The 15,637-nt window shown below is 38.2% G+C and overlaps 1 pseudogene; it reads left to right on the forward strand.

Annotated features, from left to right (window-relative positions):
* The first annotated feature begins 13,892 nt into the window (after nucleotides 1–13,892).
* On the forward strand, nucleotides 13,893–14,381 carry LOC118237662 (annotated as a pseudogene).
* Nucleotides 14,382–15,637: the final 1,256 nt, after the last annotated feature.

Raw genomic sequence — 15,637 nt, forward strand, 5'->3', positions numbered from 1 at the left:
AGGATGAGGGCTATAGGATGGCATAAAGAGAAGTCATCAATCTCATTTTAGGGGGAGGGCTTTAGGTTATCCTGTCCACCGCTGCCTGGATTGTCAGATCGTGTCATCCTTGTAGGTCTATGGAGATCTCCCTGGTTGCAGATCCTTCTCGGGCCTATAGTGGCTCCCTCTGATATGGTATCTCTCATCCTGCTCTCTCTCCTCTATTCTTCCCCCAACTCAATATTTCTGCCCCTCCATTTCCTCTCCTCTTCTCCTCTTCTCTTGCTCTTATTGTAGCAGCTCCTTTCCCCCCACCCTCAAGCCCCCAATTATTTTGGGAATTCATGCCACTTCCATTCCTGGGGACCATTTATCCCTTAGAGTCCTTCATGTTTCCTAGTTTCTTTGGTGAAGAGCATTATATACTGGTAATCCTTTGCTCTATGTCTAAAATTCATATATCAGTAAGTACATACCATGTTTGTCTTTTTGTGACTGGGTTACCTCACTCAGGATGGTTTCCTCTAGTTCCATCCATTTGCCTGCGAATTTCAAGATTCCATTGCTTTTTTCTGCTGAGTAGTACTCCATTGTATAGATGTGCCACATTTTCTCAATCCATTTTTCAGTAGAGGGGCATCTAGGTTGCTTCCAGGTTCTGGCTATTACAAACAATGCTGCTATGAACATGCTTGAACATATGTCCTTGTTGTAAGTACATGCCCTATCTGGGTATATACCCAAGAGAGGAATGGCTGGATCTTGAGGTAGACTGATTCCCATTTTTGTGAGCAACCGCCATACTGATTTCCAGAGTGGTCTTACAAGTTCGCACTCCCACCAGCAATGGAGGAATGTTCCTTTTTCTCTACATCCTCTCCAGCATAGATTGTCATTGGTATTTTTTATTTTAGCCATTCTGACAGGCGTGAGATGGTATCTCAGAGTTGTTTTGAGTTGCATTTCTCTGATGGCCAATGATTTTGAGCACTTTGTTAAGTGTCTTTCAGCCATTTCAGATTCCTCTGTTGAGAATTCCCTATTTAGTTCTGCACCCCACTTTTTAATTTCATTGTTTGGTGTTTTGGTGGCTAGCTTCTTGAGCTCCTTATATATTTTGGAAATCAGTCCTCTGTCAGATGTGGGATCGGTGAAGATCTTTTCCCATTCTGTGGGTGGTTGTTTTATCCTACTGACTGTTTCCTTTGCCTTGTAGAAGCTTCTCAGTTTCAGGAGGTCCCATTTATTAATTGCAGACCTCAGTGTCTGTGCTACTGGCGTAATGTTCAGGAAGCAGTCTCCTGTGCCAATTTGTTCAAGGGTAGTTCCCACTTTCTCTTCTAGAAGATTCAGTGTGGCTGGATTTATGCTGAGATCTTTGAACTATTTGCACTTAAGTTTTGTGCATGGTGACAGGTATGGATCTATCTGCAATTTTCTGCATGTCCAAATCCAATTGTACCAGCACATTTGTTGAAGATGCTATCTTTTTTCCATTGTATAGATTTATCACCTTTGTCAAAAATAAGGTATCCATAGGTGCGTGGGTCGATATCAGGGTTTTCAATTCAATTCCATTGGTCTATCAGTCTATTTTTGTGCCAATACCAAAATATTTTCAGAACTATGGCTCTATAGTAGAGCTTGAAGTCAGGGATATTGATGCCTCCAGAAGATCCTTTATTGTAAAGAGTTGTTTTGGCTATCCTGGACTTTGTATTTTTCCATTTAAAGTTGAGTATTGTTCTTTCAATGTCTGTGAAAAACTGTGTTGGGATTTTGATGGGGATTGCATTGAATCTGTAGATTGCTTTTGGCAGGATTGCCATTTTTACTATGTTAATTCTACCTATCCAAGAGCATGGGAGATCTTTCAATTTTCTGGTATCTTCTTTAATTTCTTTCTTTAAAGTCTCAAAGTTCTTATTGTACAGATCTTTCACTTTTTTGGTTAGTGTTAACCCAAGATATTTTATGTTGCTTGTGGATATTGTGAAAGGTGATGTTTCCCTGATTTCTTTCTCATTGGATTTATCATCTGTATATAGTAGGGCTACTGATTTTTTTGAGTTAATTTTGTATCCTGCTACCTTGCTGAAGGTGTTTATCAGCCGTAGGAGTTCCCTGGTAGAGTTTTTCGGGTCACTAATGTAGACTATCATGTCGTCTGCAAATACTGAAAGTTTTACTTCATCCTTTCCAATTTGTATCCCTTTGATGCCCTTTTCTTGTCTTATTGCTATAGCCAGAACTTCAAGTACAATATTGAAGAGATATGGAGAGAGTGGACAGCCTTGTCTTGTTCCTGATTTTAGAGGAAACGCTTTGAGTTTCTCTCCATTTACTTTGATGTTGGCTATTGGTTTGGTGTATATTGTGTTGATCATGTTTAGATATGTTCCTGTTATTCCTGTTCTCTCCAAGATCTTTATCATGAAGGGATGTTGGATTTTGTCAAAGGATTTTTCAGCATCTAGTGAGATGATCGTGTGTTTTTTCTTTTTTAGTTTGTTTATATAGTGGATTACATTGATGGATTTTCTTATGTTGAACCATCCTTGCATCCCTGGAATGAAGCCTACTTGATCATGGTGGATGATTTTTCTGATATGTTCTTGGATTCGATTGGCCAATATTTTATTGAGTATTTTAGCATCAATGTTCATGAGGGATATAGGTCTGTAGTTCTCTTTCTTAGTCATATCTTTGTGTGGCTTGGGTATCAAAGTGATTGTAGCCTCATAGAAAGAGTTTGGCAATATCTCATCTGCTTCTATTGTGCAGAACAGTTTTAGGAGTACTGGAATTAGCTCTTGTTTGAATTTCTGGTAGAATTCTGCAGTGAAGCCATCTGTCCTTGGGCTTTTTTTTTGGTTGGGAGGATTTTGATAACTGCTTCTATCTCATTAGGGGTTATAGGTCAATTTAAAATGTTTATCTGATCTTGATTTAATTTTGGTAAGTGATATTTATCCAGAAAGTTGTCCATTTCCTTTAGATTTTCCAATTTTGTGGAATACAGGTTTTCAAAGTATGACCTAAAGATTCTCTGGATTTCTCAGTGTCCATTGTTATATCCCCCTTTTCATTTCTGATTTTGTTAATTAGCATGCTCTCTCTCTGCCTTTTGGTTAGTTTGGCTAGAGGTTTGTCTATCTTATTGATCTTCTCAAAGACCCAACTCTTTGTTTCATTGATACTTTGTACTGTTTTCCTAGTTTCTACTTTGTTGATTTCGGCTCTCAAGTTGATTATTTCCTGGCGTCTACTCCTCCTTGGTGTGTTTGCTTCTTTTTGCTCTAAAGCTTTCAGTTGTTCTGACAATTCTCTAATGTGACTTTCCTCCAGTTTCTTCATGTGGGCACTTAGTGCTATGAACTTCCCTCTTAGCACTGCTTTCAAGGTGTCCCATAAGTTCAGGTATGTTGCGTCTACATTCTCATTAAATTCTAGGAAGTCTTTACTTCTTTTTTTATTTCTTCCTCAACCCAGGAATGGTGCAATTGGGAGTTATTTATTTTCCATGAAAATGTAGGTTTTCTGCAATTCATATTGCTGTTGAACTCTAGCGTTAATGCATGGTGGTCTGATAAGATACAGGGGGTTATTTCAATACTTTTGTAACTGTGGAGGTTTGCTTTGCTGCCAACTATGTGGTCATTTTTTGAGAAGGTTACATATGGCGTTGAGAAGAAGGTATATTCTTTTGTGTTTGGATGGAATGTTCTATAGATATCTGTTAAACCCAGTTGTGTCATAACTTCTTTCAGATCCTTTGATTCTTTCTTAAGTTTCTGTCTAGTGGTTTTGTCCAATGGTGTAAAGGGGGCTGTTGAAGTTTCCTACTATAAGTGTGTGTGGTTTTATGTGTGGTTTGAGCTTTAGTAATGTTTCTTTTAGAAATGTGGGTGCTTTCGTATTAGGGGCATAGATGTTCAGGATTGAGACTTCATCTTGATGGATTTTTCCTGTGATGAGTATGAAATGCCCTTCTTTATCACTTTTGATTGCTTTCAGTTTAAAGTCTAATTTGTTAGATATGAGGATTGCTACCCCACCTTGTTTCTTGAGCCCATTTGATTGGAAAATTTTTTCCCATCCTTTTACTCTGAGGTATCGCCTGTCTTTGAAGTTGAGGTGTGTTTCTTGTAAACAGCAGAAGGATGGATTCTGTCTTCGTATCCATTCTGTTAGCCTATATCTTTTTATGGGTAAGTTAAGACCATTGACAATTAGGGATATTAATGTCCATTGTTCATTGGTTCTTGTTTGTTTTGGATTTATTGTTGGTGGTATCATTGCATGTGGATTTTGCCCTCCTGTTTCTTTTTGTGTTTGTTGTAATTAGATTAACTACTGCCAGTGTTTTTGTGAGTGTAGTTATGTTTGTTGGGTTGGAGTTTTCCTTCCAGAGCCTTCTGTAGTGCTGGATTTGTGGATATGTATTGTTTAAATCTGTTTTTGTCGTGTAATATCTTGTTTTCTCCATCTATAGTGATTGAAAGTTTTGCTGGGTACAGTAGTCTGGGTTGGTATCCATGCTCCCTTAGTGCTTGTAGGGTATCTATCCAAGACCTTCTGGCTTTCAGAGTTTCCATTGAGAAGTCGGGTGTGATTCTGATTGGTTTGCCTTTATATGTTACTTGGCCTTTTTCCTTTGCTGCTCTTAATATTTTCTCTTTATTCTGTAGATTTGGTGTTTTGATTATTATGTGTCGGGGCGACTTCTTTTTGTGGTCCAGTCTGTTTGGTGTCCTGTAAGCTTCTTGTACTTTCATAGGCATATCCTTCTGTAGGTTGGGGAAGTTTTCTTCTATGATTTTGTTGAATATGTTTTCTGTACCTTTGAGCAGTGTTTCTTCACCTTCTTCTACACCTATTATTCTTAGGTTTGGCCTTTTTACAGTGTCCCATATTTCCTGGATATTTTGTGTTAGGGTTTTGTTGGACTTGAGGTTCTCTTTTGTTGATGAATGTATATCCTCTAGCAAGTCTTCAGTAGCTGAGATTCTCTCTTCCATCTCTTGAATCCTGTTGGATATACTTACATCTTTAATTCCTGATCATTTATCCAACCTTTCCATTTCCAACATGGTCTTATTCTGTGTTTTCTTTATTGTGTGTATTTCAGCTTTCATGCTTTGAAGTATTTCAAGAGCATCCTTCACTTGCTTGGATGTTTTTTTCTTGGCTTTCTTTAGATTTTTTAAGAGATTTATTTATTTATTGAATTTTTTGGTTTGTCTTTTCCTCCAATTCGTTTAATTTTTTGTTTGCTTTCTCTTCTATTTCTTTAAGGGATTTTCTTGTTTCCTCTTTAAAGGTCTCTATCAACTTGCTGAGATAATCTTTGAGGTCCATCTCATCTTCTTGCTCTGTGTTGGGCTTTTCAGATCTTGCTGGAGTGGAGTCCCTAGATTCTGGTGGTGTCATATTGGTCTTTCTGTTGTTGAGTGAAATCTTATTCTGTCTTCTCCCCATATCTTCTTTTAGTGGGTGCAGGTGGGTTCTCTCTATCTCCTCTTGTGACTCAGTGGTGTGTGGGGGCCAGGAATTCAATGTCCACAACTCTGGATGATCTTGATGCTTCTCCTAGTCTTCTCCTAGGAGACTAGTAGTCTCCTCACTAGTTCCTAGTTCCTCGGTCGTTCAGCAGAATGGAAGAGTGGGGTGCTATCAGATTCAGGGCGCAGGGAGCTCCTCCCTGCCTGGGCGTGTCTGGCCCAAGCCCACAGGCACAGGCGGGGGTGGGGGGATAGGGGTGGTCGGGGTGTATGCTGTTCTGGCCTGTGGTCGGGAGCGGGCAGAAACTCACTCACCTAGTTCCAGATCAGTCGGCGGCGGAATCTAAGCTACTGTTCTTTAGATCAAGAAATGAAGCATCCATAGAGTTTTCACACACTCAATGACTAGCATAACAGTTGTTATTTTAAGAAAAAAATATATACATTTCCTAACTCAGAAATGCAGAGCATCAGAAGAAACCTGGCCATCCAATGAAAGGTGTTTTCTTTGAATTGGTCTTCAACCACATGAGCAATATCAGGAAGGATGTAACTTTTATACTTGACACACACAGTCACAAATTGTTCACATGGTTTCCAATGGAAAGGGCTTAAGGTATTAGGCTCAAGTCTCTGAAACTCATTCAAACGTTTTCAACACTGTGCTTTGACCCATTAGTTTGTTCTGTAAAGGTACCTAGAGAAACTCCAGACATAGGAATATTTTTAGCAAGTCACATTTTTGCAAAGACTAATTTACATATCATTGACATTCCTAGGTTTTAAAAGTTATTATTATTTCCTGTGTCTTTTGCAATGTAGTCTTGCCATCAAATTCTGGATGGCAGCCAAGAGTAATGGCATTTTAGTTAGGGTTTCTATTGCTATGATGAGACCCCTCAACCAAGGTAACTCTTATAATGGATAACATTTAATTAGGGATATCTTAAATTTTAGAGATTTAGCCCAATATCATCATGGTTGGACTTGCCAGTGTGTAGGCAGACAAGGTGTTGGAAAAGGAGCTGACGGTTCTACAACTTAATCTGCAGGCCATGGTACTTGAAATTTCTTTCATACTGGGCATAGCCTGAGCATAAGAGGCCTCAAATCCCACCTTCACAGTCACACATTTCCTCTCACAAAGCCCTACCTCCTTATAATGCTACTCTTTATGGGGTCCACTTTTTTCAAACAACCACAAATGACCATAGTCTATAGTGTTTGAACCCCTTAGGATTTCCTAAAACAACTCAAGGGAAAGTTTTGCAAATCTGGCAAAATGGAAATTTGGTTGAATAACCTAAACATGTCTTCTGAAAGAAAAAGTATACATCCATGTGACAGATTCTAACAATCTGCAACTCCAGTTCTGTGGCATCTAATATACTCTTCTGATCTGCACAGGGAAGGAACAATTATATGATACACAAACATTTATGTAGAGAGGCAAACACTCGTGTGAATAAAATAAAGTATGAAGAAGAATAAAAAGAAGAAAAAAATAATCCTTTACCTTGTGTGGCCTGGACAGAAGTTTCTTTTGGGTAGTTAAGGAATCATAAATAGAGGGAGATCAATTGTAATGGAGTGGTGATGCAAGAACCAGATATTCCATGGAAAAGATGCCTCCCAGAACTGGTGTATTGTACTTTTGATCCTCACAAAGAGAATTAGAAATTGTCATGAACAAGAAGCCACTTAATTTCAGGTAATCATGGAGAGAGCTTATAATCTTTTTTGAACTTTCTGGCTATGTTCCAAACCTGATACTCCCTGACATACACAGAAACATATCAAGGGAATGATGTGTTGAACATAGTAGAAATTAAAAATTCATGAAGCTAGTGATTTGTACTATCATTCTTGGGCTACCAGAGAAAAGCACATTCCCTGGAGACAATTCTGTTTTGTATTGAGTTATTAAAATAAGCACACCCTGCAGTTGTGTCCATCACTGTACAACTACAGCTGAAGTTCATGTACTGAGATCATATCCCATTTCCACAATATTTAGTAAGCTGATCAGAAACTTACAGGAGTCATTACCAGTCAGTACACAGTATAGACATCAGAGCCTCTATTCAGTTCCTGGGTGTGCTATTGGCTCAAGCTTGCTGGTAGGGAGAATAACATTAAATAATTACTAAAAACAGTATGTGATCAGGGATTCCTGCTCCTTCCAAAAAGTCCTCTTTCAGCATCACTAATTTTGTAGGAATTTATATTCAATTTTCCCATTTTGGCTGCCACATATGCTATCCAGATGACCGATTCTTCATCTTCTCTGTCTTTTTCTCTGTGAAACAGTATAATCATCAGCTTCCAGGAAAGTCAAGACATTAGCAAGTATTTATCTTGATATCCTCAGATGCCTGGGAAAGCTATGCTGCTCAAGAATCACACATCACAATTATAGACAGGCATCCCATTAAGGTTCATGGGAAGTGGTTCTGAGTCAGTGTATACTCTCACCATCAGCAGCCTGGAACGTGAAGTTTTTGCAGCCTATTACCATGAACAGTATGATAGGCTTCCTCTCACAGTGATAGAAGAAGAATGAAGGGAAGGACACTGTTTACAACCCTAGGTCTCCATGTACTAGGAAATGGTGTGTTTGCTAGATTGTGGAGGCCAAAGGGAGAATTAAATAGAAAGAGGGCATAGAAAAGTAAAATTAGTAAAGTGTCTACCCTTTCGCAGGCCCTGAACAAAATTATGGCAATGCTTTTCATAATGAATATGTAAGAAATTATTTTTATGTATGGTTTAATAATCACATAAGTTGGGGTTCATATGATAAAAGAGGAGCAAGTTCACACACACACATGCATACCTATACATGTTTAACAATTCTAATCATCCAACTGCAGGTTCCAGTGTCCAGAATCCGTGTACTCAAATCAACTGTTACTAGCAACATGTTGTTCTCAGAAACTCCTTGCAACCCAAAGTCCACCTTTTAAAGAAGGAATAGTTCTGTGATCATTTGATCATGTGATCCTCAGCTGTGTCCAGAAGTTTTACTTTAGAAGCTTCAACTTTCCTTCCTCCCTCCCTCATTCCCTTTCTCCCTTCATTTATTTATTTCCTTTCCTTTCTCCTTTCTTTATCCTCTACTTTTTTGTCATAATATATTTCTCTTTATGGAGTTTTGTTTTCTACTATCCCCTATTTAAATTTTATCTTTCCCTTTACAAATCAAATGAAGAAATAATTCTTCCATAGTCTCCAATACCCCTTTCTGTTTCTTAAGGAGAGGGGTTCACTATCACCTGCAGGGCCAGTTCAGATGTCAGCCCTGATAAGTGCCACTGGTACTAGCAGAAGCCAAGATCCACTTCTAAGCTACTGATTCATGGCACATCCAACCAGGCTTCTAGGAGCCCAGCTTTATTCAGTGACAGTGAGTGTAGGACCCCTTGCTCTCTCAAAATCACCATCATGAAGATGAAATGTGGCATTGCAAGAGGAGTATGGTATCCCATTCTCCCACTTTTATAAGACAAATCAAAGGACATGGCAGCTCCTCCCTTTAGAAGACAGAATTTGGTCAACAGTTTGATTGAAATGTGCAAGATTTTTCCATTATTTCTGCAATGAAAGCATGGCTGGGATTTGTTACTGGGCCTTAAACAACCCCTGCCTGTATGGAAAGACAGGAAATATACACATGGAGACATTAAGATAAGAAAACTATTAGTGCCATTTTTTTTGTCCCCTGTGCAGAGGAATAATTGAAAGCTGTGATTCAGATTTCTTGAACTGGGTATTGATCGTGGGGAAATGTATAGGATTTTGAGAAAATATGCAGAAATTAATAATTTTTATTTTCATAATCATTTCAAATGTAGTGAGGAAAAACAGCTGTATCTCAGATTAAACCTTCATCAGTGATGGTCTCTGTCTTTATCTGGAGGAACTGTACAGTGAAGCCTGAGTTATCTTTCACTTTTCTTTGCATGGGGATGATAATATCTTAATGCATTTTTGTAGAATGTGTAGCACTGTAGAAATGGTTGTGTCTAACACAAAAACACTAATGTAAGTAAGCTGTAAAGTATAAAAATTGTGAAAAAAGAGTCTTCTACTTCCTAAAATGTAAATTGAGAATATTATATGATCTAGTCTTTAAATTTAAGGTTTTGTAAGTACACATAAATATACATACTAATATACAGAGGTCCTGATCTACATTCATACAATGATTCACCTTAATAATTAAAAAAAAATTCTTTCGAGCTGGGCATTTGTGGAGCACGCCTTTAGTGCCAGCACTGGAGGCAGAGGCAGGTGGATTTCTGTGAGTTCAAGACCAGCCTGGTCTACAAGAGCTGGTTCCAGGACAGCCTCCAAAGCCACAGAGAAACCCTGTCTCAAAAATCAAAAAGAAACAAAACAAAAACAAAAAAATTCTTTCAAGCCATTACATTTTCAATATACTCCATCTACTATATTTCAAATGTTCAACATTTCCTGTCTTGTGATGTGTGGTGTCAGTGCATTTTCTTGACCCTTAGCTGAAGCAGCAGCAGTAGCAACATCCAGGCAGACAGGTGATCACTGAAGAAACACCCCACAAGATACACATTAACTAAGCTACCAGAAATAGCACAAGTATGGAAAAGTTTTATTACAGACGCCTTTGCCACAATATCGTCAAATACAAATTCAAATTCAAATCTATGTATGCTTAGGGTTTCCAAAGATTACACACACACACACACACAGACACACACAGACACACACACACACACACACACACACACACAAACACACACACACGCACACACGCACACACACACACACACTCTCACACACATACATATATATATATATATATATATATATATATATATATATATATATATCCTGGCCAATACTATTTCCAATCCCCAATCCACATAGTTTTATTTGAAGTAATTCAAATATTCAAATGAACATTGGAAGTTTGTGTGTGGAGTACTAATTATTTACTTCATTAGCTGTGATTAATATATTGTCATGAATATTTCCTAACTGGTTTCAAAAAATTACTTTTTTTTCCTCATCAATTCCAGGTCTCAGGTAGATCTATGATGATGGGGGATATTCTTCTTCATATATGTTTCTTTTATTGGTTGATGAATAAAACACTGTTTGGCCAACAGAGGCAGGAAGATAAGCAGGAATGGGAGATGAGGAGAAGTCTGGGAAAGGTAGGCAGGGAGAGGGCACAGAGGAGACACCATATAGCTGCCAAAGGAATACCAGGCCTGGACATTCTCCGGTAAGCCAAGGCCACATGAAAATACATAGATTGGTATTTATGGGTTAATAATGAAGATAGAGGTAGCCAATAAGAAGCCCTAGCTATACCTGGCAGGACAAGAAACTCTAGATACAGTGCTTCCAAACCTTGCTGTAAAGACCTTGATCCTCTGGGTTTTCTGCCTTCTATTCCCAAGAGCTGGGACTAAAGTTGTGCACCCATGTTCATGCAACAGTGGGTCTCTAACTGCAGGTACATTTTTCATAGTAGGCAAGTCCATAAATTAAGCCGCACCCTAGCAGAATATTTTCTTATCTCTTAGTAGCAAGACTTGGACATTTCATGTATGCATCTGCACATACTTATGCCTTCTAGCACACACGTTATTCTCCATAATGCAGCTGATAATTCAAAGAACAGCCCCAGCATCAATTTATAGTTTTTACAGCAAATGATAATTGCCAATAGGTATTTTCCATTTCTTTTCTGGGCTCCAATTAAAAAGCCAACTCTCTCCTCATTTTAACAATCTCTCCAGGAGGGAGAGGCAATATACATGTCTAGTCCATCAAGGTCATCAGCCTTTGGACTGCCATCCAGTTACAATAACTGTATTACTAGATCAAGAGACGTTTCTAGTTTCTGATTCACTTGTCATTCAGAATTTTCTCCTATAATCCCTCTCCACTTCTGTGACATTGATCTGGGCACTTCATATTCATAGTTACCCAATGGGGAGTGGAGATCCTAGTAATTCCTTGTTTTGTAGATGGATAAAAGCCTGTCCTAGAACACCAGCACTGAACAACGACCTTCCTCAACAAGATTAGTATCATGTCTGTTTCCGTTGCCATCCACATTTGTAGCACAATGCTGTAGTACAGGCCTGGTGCAGCTGCTGAATTGCAGATTCTTGTTAACCTGATGGAGGGTGCTGGTAAACATTGTAAAGTGCTTACAAAGTTGAGAATATGAAGGGCATAGGAAGAAATCATCTCAGTAATTCAGAGAGAAAATACTTGACATAATACAACTGAAATGGGATGCCACTACCATGATCTCAAAAGATCATTTTATTGAGGGGAAAGAAAGGCAAGGAATGACTTTCCATTAGCTATTGATATGTCTGCTTTGGCAATTATTTTTCTATCTTGAATATTGCTAATGGTATGAATTTGTGGAAATGAACTCCTTCTATTTTTCCAAGGCAGTTACTACTAACAGTGACATAAATTACCATTTTCATGTATTCTATGTTTGTGATCATAATGTAATGGTTTAATCAAAATACAAACATGTTATTAATACATGAAATATGTTCATATTAATTGAAATAATCAGGACATAGGGCATTATTTTGTCTGTACTGCAGACTACTTGATATATGACTAAATAAAAAAAAAACACTATGACCACATACTTCAGAGTCACCCATGTCTTTAATTACTCAGATTAATCAATCAGTTTTATAATGTTTTCCACATCCATTCTTTTTTAGATCATTTCTGTGCTCCTCATCATTTACAGTTCCTGTGTGAGTATCATTCTAACACAAATATCTCTGTCTCCTACAGAATAGTTACCTGCATATGTAAAATTCTTTCCATTCAACCCTCATGTAAACTCACACTAAGTTTGTTATACCCTTACTCCCAATGAAGACACAATCTAGACCCTGCTATAACTCCAAATCCCCTTGTGTAGCTTATCCATTCACATTCTTACATGCTTCTTCTTCACACAGCTTGCATCCCTCTGCCTTGAATCTAAACAAAGAGACATGTGTTCTTTGTATGGGAAGATTTATTGTGACCATAGCACACATAATGTTAGAAACCACTGTCCATTCAAAGGCATGAATGACGCTTCTCACAGAAAACTCATATTACTTAAAGACAATAATTTGTGTTAAGACTGAATAAAAGTAAGACACAATAACCTTAAGTCTCTCAATAAATTGGGCATAGATATAATTCTAGCCTAATATATGAAGAGAGACCATATTTACATTTGGAAAGGGAAAAAGTATGACTAGATCTGGACTTGATAGTTATTTAGTAGCTGAGCTGTCACAAATAAAGTGAGATTTTTTTTAATCTGAAAAAAATGAGTTAGTTATGGGAGATCCTGTCTTTCTTTACAAACCATATTTTTCAAAATTATTTTACCCTTCTGGAAATCATTATGAGCAAGAAGCTGCTTGGTGAGTTGTGGAGAACAGTACTGATAAATAACCTAGGTTCTGGGGATATTTTAGAAAAAGGCATAGAAAGATTATAAGAGCCATAAGATCAGGGTGTTTACTCTGAGATTGTATCTTCTATTAACATCCAACACTATAACTGCAAAATATCATGAGCATGTCCACAAATGTGAGCTAAACAAGGATGATACCAATGAACCTGAAAAACTGGTTGTGAAAATCTAAGAAACCTCAATTCTTCACAAAGAAGTACAGACAACTGAAGAAAACTCATGACAGAAGAGAGATTCTGCCAAGGGAAGAACAAACCAATTATTTGTTCAAAGCCTAATTATCAAAACTTAAAACATATGTACATGTAACATACAGTTCCTGGAGTGTTATTTAAGTGTGTTTGTGTGTGTAAACAAAAAGTTCATGAATTTGAGGACAAGCAGGAACAGGTGTATTTGGGGTATTTTAAACAAAAATAATGTGAGGGAGAAATGTTATAATTAAAATTCAATTTCAGATATTAACAGGATATAAAAAAGATAAAGCTGCATGGCCTCAATAACATTTACAGATACCTATGACAGGACCATGCAATAGTTTATCTACTTTTGAAAATTTTGCCATATCTCATAGTCCCTGCCATTGAGGGAAATTGAACAGGAATTTCTATTTTTAAAATAGCAGAAATGAAAATAAGGTACAACCCATAGACTGGAGCTGCTCTTTAATCTCCAAAGAGGAGCAGATTTCCTAAAAATAAAGATGTACTGTCTGTCTTATCTGAGACAGAAGAGAACCACTGGGTTTTAATAAATCACTGACCTGACCAGCCCTGCAGCTGTGCCCAGCCATTGCTGATTTGCATGTGCTCAGAGCACAGCCCACTGCCCTGAGGATTTCTTGATAGTCAGGTCACACTCTGTGCTAGAGTCAGCCTCACACTGGTCACAGTACAGATATGAGGGCCCCCACTCAGCTCCTGGGGTTGCTGCTGCTCTGGCTTAGAGGTAAGGAATACAGCATTGGAAATTTATTCTGTGTGATCAGTGCTGACTGGTCTCTGGGAAAGTCCTTTTGTAACAGAATTAATTGTGTGGAAGTTTGTTTTCAATTTTCCAATCTCAGGTGCCAAATGTGACATCCACATGACTCAGTCGCCATACTTACTGTCAGCATTTCTGGAAGACAGTGTCACAATCACATGCCAGTCAAGTCAGAACATTTACAGCAATTTAGCATGGTATCAGCAAAAACCAGGGGAACCTCCTAAGCAACTGATCTATTATACAAAGAACTTGGCAGATGGGACCCTCTCAAGGTTCAGTGGCAGTGGATCTGGAACACAGTATTCTCTCAAGATCAGCAGCCTGCAGCCTGAAGACATGGCAAGTTATTACGTCTACAGCACAATAACTATCCTCCCACAGTGATTCAAGTCATGACGTAAACCACCCAAGAAGCAGAAGTAAGAGCCAAAGTTGCCCTAATTCTTCTTTCTATGCTCACTAGCTGATTAGTGTTTCTCTTTGGCAGGATTTAAAGTAAATGTGATATTTTGTATAGGGATCATATAATTTTTCTAAGTCCTAAATCTGTGTCCTTTTCCCCAGCACTTGCATCAAAAATACAGAACTCTTCTCATTACTTATATGAAAACATATAATTTGCTGAGTAGTATAAGTATGACAATAGCTGAATTTCAAACAACACATATGTCAAAACACACACACACACACACACACACACACACACACTCACAGAGAGAGAGAGAGAGAGAGAGAGAGAGAGAGAGAGAGAGAGAGGAGAGAGGTTAAAAGCTTAAAAGCACTGGCTACTTTTCCAGTTCCAGGATATCTGTGCATCTATCCTAGCCTCTGAGTATACTGTACTCATATTTTACACAAACGTATGTGCTGGCAGAATAGCAATAAACATAAAATACAAGTGATTTGTAAATATTTGAAAGATTTAAGGGGCTAGTTTTCAGACAAAATTATCCTGAGACCAGATTATTCTCCAAATATGGAGTCCATTTTTAAAAAATGAAAGAAAGTCTTCTTGATCACAGAATCCTTAGCTAGGGTGTCTATTCACACATCGAATGTATGGATAGAAGGAGGCCATCCTTAGTTAACTCTCTGTTCATTTCTGTCTTTACAAGGTGTGAGGATGTCTTAGTTATTTTTCTATTAATTTCACAAAACATTATTGCCAAGACAATTTATAAAAGAAAGCATTTAATTTGGAGGCTCGCAGTTCCAGGGTAATCCATGACTAACACTGCAAGAAAGTGTAGCAAAAGGCAGGCAGGCATGACCCTGGAGCAGAAGCATAAACCTGTGAGTTACCTGCAAGTGGCATGCAGAGAGCAAGAGGGTGCACATGCATGAGAGAGAGAGAGAGAGAGAGAGAGAGAGAGAGAGAGAGAGAGAGAGGATGGTGGTTTGGGCATGTGAAACCTCAGAGAAAACCTCCAACAAGGCCACAGCTCCTAAGCATTCCCAAGCAATTCATCAATAGGGGACTAAAAATTCATACATATAAGCCTGTGGGGGAATGATAATTTTCATTAAAATATGACAGCTAGTATGATTTCTAAGACAGAACACTATAGGGAAAGAATGAGTTAGAGTGGGTGAGATTGGGTGTAAAGAAAGCTTAGCAATCTTCCCTTTGAGTCCTCCTTGTTTCCTAGCTCATTTG

The sequence above is a fragment of the Cricetulus griseus genome, unplaced genomic scaffold (assembly GCF_003668045.3).
Source record: "Cricetulus griseus strain 17A/GY unplaced genomic scaffold, alternate assembly CriGri-PICRH-1.0 unplaced_scaffold_118, whole genome shotgun sequence".
NCBI classification, from domain to species: domain Eukaryota; kingdom Metazoa; phylum Chordata; class Mammalia; order Rodentia; family Cricetidae; genus Cricetulus; species Cricetulus griseus.